Raw genomic sequence first — 7,853 nt, 5'->3', positions numbered from 1 at the left:
GCTGGCCATTCGGCCATGCCTAAACCTTCATTACTTATGTATTTTCAACGGTGGAGTTTCTACACACCATAGATTAAGGGTGTGGAGCTCTGCTGTACCTGAGTTTTAATGTAAGTACTTCTATTTTTTATTCAATTCGACTTATTCTTATTTTAAGATATTCGTTGCACTTCAACTTGATGAACGTGATGATCCATGACACTCATCATCATTCTCACCTATGAACGCGCTTATTGACAACCACTTCCGTTCTACCTTAGACCGGACGCATATCTCTTGGATTCCTTAATCAGAATCTTCGTGGTATAAGCTAGAATTGATGGAGGCATTCATGGGAATCCGGAAAGTCTAACCTTGTCTGTGGTATTCCGAGTAGGATTCCGGGATTGAATGACTGTGACGAGCTTCAAACTCCTGAAGGCTGGGCGTTAGTGACAAATGCAAAAGAATCACGGGATTCTATTCCAACCTGATTGAGAACCGACATATGATTAGCCGTGCTGTGACAGAGCATTTGGACCATTTTCACTGAGAGGATGGGATGTAGCCATTGACAACGGTGATGCCCTACATACAGCTTGCCATGGAAAGGAGTAAGAAGGATTGGATGAAAGCAGTAGGAAAACAGAGATTCAACAGGGACAAGCATCTCCATACGCTTATCTGAAATTCCCACCATTAATTTACATAAGTATTTCTATCCTATTTTATTTATATTTTAATTATCTAATCCAATCACATTTGAATCAGCCTGACTGAGATCTACATGATGACCATAGATTGCTTCATACCAACAATCTCCGTGGGATCGACCCTTACTCACGTAAGGTATTACTTGGACGACCCAGTGCACTTGCTGATTAGTTGTGCGGAGTTGTGACTAAGTGTAATTCACGTATGAGAGCTACCAAATTATTGGAGCCATTGTTAATGATCACAATTTCGTCCACCAATAAGCTAATTTAATGAGCTTTGAACTCATTTTCCAGCCCTAAGAGAGAGAGGGCCGCGGATTTTAGAGAGGAGAGAAGAAGAGGGATGACACTATTCATCCTCCATTTCTGGGAGCCATAACTTGAGCTACGGAGCTCCAATTGATGAGCCGTTTGCAGCCACGTGAAGCTGTTGTCGAGCTCTACATTTCTATCTAAAGAAATCTGGTAAGAAATCGCATTTTACTTCCCAGTTTTCTGCCCTATGTTTCTATGCATTTTTAGGTTGGGGTTTTGAGCAAGTTTTGTGGTTTTGCTTGTTTAGGTGATCTCTAGTAGCAGGTAATTATTGGATTTTACCCCTACTCTCGTTGGATAAGGTAAGGTTTGACTAAACCCTTGTGTTTAGTTGTTTTGAGTATCTTAGGTTTTGATTTTGGTGATATATGTGATGTTAGATTGAGTTTTGGTGTTTGTTGGTGTTGGTTGAGGCTTTGGATCAAGCTTGGTGGCTTTGTTTTGGTGTTTGGTGCATTTGGGAATCGGCCAAGGTATGGTTTCGGTTTTCTTTATGTAATATGTAATGTTTCTAGATACTTAGGCTAGTTGACCTTAAGATAAGATTAAATTATGTAAGTGATATGTAAATTGTGTTGGAGATTTTATGAGTTGGGTATGTTAGAATTTGATTATGATGTTGATGAGAAAATTGATGATTTGTATTGTTGATGTAGCTTGATTGATGTTGTAGAGGTGATTTGTGGAAGGATATGGAATAATAATAATTTGATGATGATTGTTGACATTTTAATGATTATGAATATTGATGATGAATGTGAGATTTATTATTGTTGATGAGGATTTGTAATGATTGTTAATATGATTGATGGTTGAGATTGATTATGAATGTTATGATGGTTTTGGGTATTGGTGACGATTTTGATTATTGGTTATTGTGGTCCATAATGAAAGTAAGTGAGTGAGGTGGTTAAAAATTGAATGGATTGGATGATAATAATGGAATAAAGGAATTGGTGCTTGTAGCATTGATTAATGTTGAGAATTTGAATGGTGGTATTAAGGAATTGAGATGTGATGTTAGGTTGAATTTTAGAGTTGGATAAGGTGAGTATTAAATGGTTTAGATGATTGAATGGTTGATGTGGTTGGGAAATATTGGGTTTGTATTCTTGAGTGAGTCTAGTATTTTTGGGTTGTGAATAATTGGTTTTGAATTGAGAGATTTGGTGAATTTGAGTTTTTGAGATTTTAGGCAAAAGTGAATTTTTGGTGGACTTTGTATGATCATATCTTTTGCCTCAATTTTCAAAATTTGTTGAATTTGGTTTAGAATTAAAGATTATTAAAAATCATTCGATTTGATATAAAGTTTATAAATTTTGGAATTTTGTAGAGGAAGTTATGATCATTCAAAGATTGGTGTCAAAATCTGAAATTCTGCAGAGTTGCAGAATTTTGTGATTTCTGGTATGTGCGTACGCACAGCCTTGTGCGCACGCACACACCAAGGAAGTTTTACAACCTGTGCATAGGCACAGCCCTGTGCGCATGCACAAGTTGGAAAAGGTCGTCTGTTGGGGGCGCTAGCGCACGTTGTGCGAGTGAACAGACTTTATAAGTTCTAGTATCTGTGCGTACGCACACTCCTGTGCGGTACGCACACTTTTAAAATCTTCCTAGGCGTGCGCGCGCACACCTCTGTGCGTACGCACACACCCTATTTTATAAATTTAAACTTTGTTTTCACCTATTTCACCTTTCCAACAAGGTTGTAAGCTTCTATAACACCATTTTAAAGCTTTTGGGCTTAATTTTGAGTATGGGAATATGGGAAATAAGCTAAGGGTTTTAGTTGATGATTATTTTGAAAATTTAGAGGACGGAGGCCTAGGTTTCTGGTGTACTAAGGATTGGTTTGATGGGATGCGAAGGAAGAATGGTATATGAATAGAGAAAGTGATTATCAAGTGAGTTCGGAATAGAAAGTTGTGAATTGATGATGGTTGTGACTTGTATGAGTGGAAGTGTGTTATGAACAGTGGTCTCTGAGATTAAAAATGTGATTACGATATGCATTATTCTCCGTCGTAGGGGCTGTGGCAGTCTTCCGCCTACGTTCGGGTGTGAGGGTTGAAGCTGAGCTTCTCACTCATATTTCTCGCAACCAAAGGAAGGTGGTAGGGTACTATCCCTCGTAATGTTTCCCTCTGAAAGAAGAAGGTGGTAGGGCACTTATTCCTCGGAATTATTCCTCCTGAAAATGTGACTTCTCTCTGATTGAGGGTGGTAGGGCACTATCCCTCGGAATGTTTCCCTCTGAAAGGAGAAGGTAGTAGGGCACTTATCCATCGGAATTATTCCTCCTTATGCGAATAGAGAGACTAATCCAGGAGTTGTCGACCAGGTTTTCTGTTGGGCTTGGCACTATAATCGACAGGTGACATCACAGCCAATAGGGCAGACATTCATCATGTGCATCTTCTATATGTTTGCTTGCTTTGTTTACTTGAGTTTGTCTAATTGTATAACATGCCTACCTGCTTCCTGAACTACTTGTTGTATATGAATATTATCTGTGTTTTACTTGTTTGCATTAATTGTGATTGTCTGGTGCTGAGGAGGTTAGGTAGGCAGTGGCAATGGGATCACACGGAGATTAGGTTGGCGAAGGCTGTGGGATACAGCGGTGTGATTAATATTAGTTAAAATTCCCCTAAGTTTAGATAACTCGGTTTATGGTTTAAGTTCCTGATTTATTTATTTATTTATTTATTTTGTTCTAAGCTTGAATATTTGTATGTGATGTGAAGTTCTAGGATTGCCTTCGACGTCCCGGAGCCTTACATCTTACATCATTGGGCACTGTTACCATACTGAGAACCTCTGGTTCTCATTCCATACTTTGTTGTTGTTTTTCAGATTCAGGTCGTAATCTATTTCGGTGAGATTGTGGATACAGTGACAGAGCAGAGTATGGTTTGTTCCCTGCTTATTTCTATTTTAATCTTGTTGTAATATTCTCTCACCTCTTGTATACTTATCTTTATGGCCTTAGAGGCTTATTTTGAGAGAATAGTTGTATAAGCTATTTTGAATTCCAAAACTCTATATTTTTTCTATTTGTAACTAGTCGGCATAAATTCCGCAAGCTGCGGTTAGTTCCTTATGATTTATTATAATATTATATCTATATATGTTCTATTCTCTTGCATCCATACCTTGTGTCTTATGCATTAGTTTCGTGTGAACGTTTCGCGCTTATGTAATCCTGTTTTTGAGCTTAATCCTTCATCAGGCTTCTAGAATATATTATTTCCTTCTATATAAATATGTATAAGCCTTAGGACTGTCGTAACCTCTGATTAACCTTTGCTTTACGGCTAGAGGTAAGGCTTAGGATAATTGGGGTGTTACATATATCATCATCACCATCATACAACTTATCTTCAAACATCAAAATCACATACAATTAAACATACACCCAAACATCGGATCCTATCTTAAGGTCAACTAGCTTAAGCTTCACGAAACATTACATATTAAATAAAGGAAACTAAAACCATACCTTGGTCAATTCCCAATGTGTGCAAAACACCAAAAGCTTGATTCCAACAAGATCAACATGCCTCAAGCACCAACACCACCTCCAAGACTCACCAACTATCAAGCCATACACATATAACATACCAACATCGAGCTTAGGGTTCACAAAAAACAACTAAACACAAGGGTTTAGTGTAACACCCTAATTAGCCTAAGCCTTACCTCGCGTCGTAAAGCCAAGGTTAATCAGAGATTACGACAGTTCTAAACTCAAACATAATATATATATATATATAGAAAGAATAGTATAATCTAGAAGCCCGATAAAAGATATAGCTCAAAAACAGAATTTCGATGCACAAATGTACTAACGGAGCTACTAGCTTAAGGGAAACAGAGAAGATATAACAAAAGATAAGTATATAATATCATAGGGAACTAGTCACGACTCGCGGAGTTTAAGCCGGCTAGCCATATACTGATATACAAAACCATACAGTGAAAACAGCTTATACAAGTTTTGTTCTCTCAAATACATGCCTCTAGGCAAAACAAAATACAAAAGGAGAGATGTATAAACAAAATAAACCAAAAAGAACTCAAAATGACCCAAGATTCTCCGCTCCTGTCACCAACCAAAGCAACTCACCGAGATGGGTTGCGACCTGCATCTGAAAAATACAACAACAATATGGTATGAGAACCGGAGGTTCTCAGTATGGTAACAGTTCCCAGTGATATAGGATATAAGACCCCGGGATGCCAAAGGCAATCCTAAGCTTCATATCCATCACAAGATTCAACTTAAAGCATTATAAAACATTTAAGCATAATATACCAACTTGACTTAAATAAACCAGGTTATCTATCTTAAGGAATTTCTATTTTAACCAAACACCGCTGTCCCACAGCCTTCACCAACCGATCCTCCATGCGATTCCATCGCCACCGCCTTCCGAACCTCCTCAATCCCAGCAGAAAACACAGATAATGTTCAAAGCAAGTAAAGCACAAGTAGTAGCATATATGGCAAATAATTCAGATAGCAAGTAAGCATGTTATTCAATTAGGCAAACCATTACAAGTAGACAAAGCATACAAGCAAATAGGAAATGCATATGATGAATGCCTGCCCTACTGGCTGTGATATCACATTGTCGGTTCAACTGCCAACCCGACACATCTCCATGGAGACGTCGCCTTTCGGATTTCTTATATGGGAACCCCCGAGATATAGTGCCCGGATCACTGTCCAGGTACCGGCGCCAGCTCGCCCTATAGATCCGAAGGGATGCGAGCGGGATATTCTTGCCTCAGACCTCACATCTCAACGTAAGCGGGATTAACCACCGTCCTTATGCCGCCGCCGCTACCTCGACAGGCGGGATTAACCACCGTGCCCGCCAGGTGCATAGCGTCTCAAAATATCATGTAAAAATATTATTTCAGTGGTTTTCAAAAGTATTTTCAGCATACATATATCCATCACTTAAATCCGAGTCTCCGACTCATCTCAACCACTGTCCCTTTATAACTCAGTTTCCAAATACCAAAAGTCTATCATTTCTCATCTCATATACCAATCATCCTTCACCTAACGTCAAACCATTCTCAGCACGCCAGAAACCTAGGCCTCCGTTTTCTAATTTACCTTAAAATCATGTACTAGAGCCCTTAATTTATATCCCATGTTCTAATACTCAAAACTAGGCCCAAAAGTCTTAAAATGGTGTTATAGAAGCTTACAACCTTGTTAAAAAGGCAAAATAGTTGAAAACAAATAAATTTTTGAGAAACAAGACGTGTGCACCCGCACAATTCAGAAATCATGAAACTCTACAACTTTGCAAAATTTCAGATTTTTAACACCAACTTTGAATGATCGTAACTTCCTCTACAAAATTCCAATTTTCACAATCTTTATACTGATTCAAAGAGTTTTCAAAGATCTTTAATTCTAAACAATTTTCAATCAATTTCGAAAACCGAGGCAAAAGTTATGATCGAACAAAGTTCACCAAAAAAATCAATTTTTCCAACTTCACAATTACCACCCTATCTCACCATACCCATACCAAATCATACCAAACCATCCAAAGCTCCATTTTTCATCAAAATGTACCTGTTATAGCATAATACATCAACCTCACCACATTTTCCTCCTCATTTCATTATTCTCAATTCCAACATTAACTATATAACACATATGATCAAAATCACCATCAAACCCACCATTTCTTAAATCATAACACTACAATCATCATAAGAACCAACTCCCAATCCATACAATCATTCAACATCATCATATCATTATAATTCATCACAATCAACTCAACATTCATCAATTCATCAATATTTAGCACACCAACCATCATTTTAGTTCAACCTATCCTATTGGTCACTAGCCTATGTGTCCATGAATATTATATACTACATAGAGGAAACCGAAACCATACCTTGGCCGATTCCCTTTATGCACCCAAACTCAAAATGAGTACCAACAAGCTTCCAACCACAATCCAAGCTTTCAAATCCACTCCAACAAGCACAAATAAGTTCCAAAAGCTCCCAAAGCCACAATAATCAAACTATATACATATAAATCACCACAAATCAACCTAGGGTTCAACATAAGCATAATCTCACAAGGGTTTAAGAGCTTTTACCTTTCCCAACAGATTTGATAACACAAATCCAAAGCTAAGCAAGGATTAGAGCAAACCTAAACATCCAAAATCACAAAAACCCATTTAACCCAAAACTCTAATAAAACCCGAAATTTTGAAGAGCAGAACTGGAAGGATTTCGTGATTACCTTGAGGGTTTCTTGGGTGGGTTTTGTAGAGCTCTTCACAAGGAACGTGTAGCCGCAAACGGTGCGGCGATCGGAGCTCCGTAGCTCAAGATATGAGCTTGGGAAGTTTGAAGTGAATAGTAACAATGGTGGAAAGCTCTCACCTCTCTCCTCACTTCAGCTGCTGTTGTGTTTAGGTTATGAGGGTGAAAGTGGCTGAAATGGGTTCATTTAAGTGTATTTATATGTTGGGCTTGGACCCAACTTGGGTCCGGTCCAACCCGTTAGCGTTTTTATCCCGTTTAGCCTAACTTCGGGCCAAATCTTTAAAATTAAAGCCCGGTTTTCCATTTCTAATGTTTTTCTAAGGTTTTTGATGGTTTTCACTTTTCTCGTGCGGTACCAGGCAGACTTGAACCGATTCAACCGGTTCAATTGCCGGTTCGCAATTTTTTACGGTTTTTCGTAGAAAGCACATTTTCTGACTCAGAAAGACCCACTGAGTCCAAAAATCACCTTTAAATCCTCAAATTCTCTCTCTAACCTTTCGGAATCTAATTTGG

General features: G+C 38.4%; 1 long non-coding RNA gene across 1 annotated transcript; it reads right to left on the bottom strand.

Moving 5' to 3' along the window:
* Positions 1-4,901: 4,901 nt before the first annotated feature.
* On the bottom strand, positions 4,902-7,505 carry LOC112710971 (uncharacterized). Its single transcript, XR_003157126.3, has 4 exons — positions 7,312-7,505; positions 7,163-7,218; positions 6,953-7,084; positions 4,902-5,167 (listed from the first exon to the last, which is right to left on the bottom strand). It is a non-coding gene; the product is annotated as an uncharacterized lncRNA (long non-coding RNA).
* Between the last annotated feature and the right edge of the window lie 348 nt (positions 7,506-7,853).

This window comes from Arachis hypogaea, chromosome 9 (genome assembly GCF_003086295.3).
Source record: "Arachis hypogaea cultivar Tifrunner chromosome 9, arahy.Tifrunner.gnm2.J5K5, whole genome shotgun sequence".
Taxonomy (NCBI): domain Eukaryota; kingdom Viridiplantae; phylum Streptophyta; class Magnoliopsida; order Fabales; family Fabaceae; genus Arachis; species Arachis hypogaea.
This window is presented reverse-complemented; position numbering and strand designations above follow the sequence as displayed.